Here is a 472-nt window from a genome sequence, read left to right on the forward strand (position 1 = left end):
CGGCGCTGCGGGGACAGGGCGGCGCCTCCGCGGGGCCGGCCAGCTCCGAGCCGGGGCTGCCGCCGCGCCTCTGCACTTCCTCTTCCTCCGCCTCCCGCTCCCCCTGGCCAGGAGGGAGCTGCCCCGGCCCCGCCGTAAGCCCCACCCCGGGCACCCACTGGCCGCGCTGCCCCGCTTTGCCCCCTCGCATCAGCCAAGTCCCTCCTGACAAACGCCTGCCTCCCCGCTGGGGAAAGCGGGGCCGGCGGCGCGGCCCCTTCCCCTCGCCTCCCACCTAGAAACCACCCGGCTCCCCCCGAGACAGCTCCCCTGGACGGGGACCGTGGCATTTGCTGGCGCGGATGCGCTCTACTGCCAGGCTGAACTGGCCCCGATCCCTTCTCCTTCAGCTGCTCTGAGAGACAAGCGGCGTTTTTCAGCGGGGGTGGGGGACAACCCCTGGCTTCACTGAAGTCCTCTCCCAGCCTGTGGA

General features: G+C 72.5%; 1 protein-coding gene across 4 annotated transcripts in view; it reads right to left on the reverse strand.

Moving 5' to 3' along the window:
• The window catches only part of RFTN1 (raftlin, lipid raft linker 1), a 197,716-nt gene extending 197,709 nt beyond the window's left edge, over nt 1-7 (reverse strand). For all 4 annotated transcript variants that reach the window (XM_019508672.1, XM_019508673.1, XM_019508670.1 and 1 more), the window contains exon 1: nt 1-7. This exon is cut by the window's left edge. The gene's annotated coding sequence lies outside the window, so the exon portion shown is untranslated.
• Nucleotides 8-472: the final 465 nt, after the last annotated feature.

Source organism: Gavialis gangeticus, unplaced genomic scaffold (assembly GCF_001723915.1).
Source record: "Gavialis gangeticus isolate Ggan-Ray unplaced genomic scaffold, GavGan_comp1, whole genome shotgun sequence".
Classification (NCBI taxonomy): domain Eukaryota; kingdom Metazoa; phylum Chordata; order Crocodylia; family Gavialidae; genus Gavialis; species Gavialis gangeticus.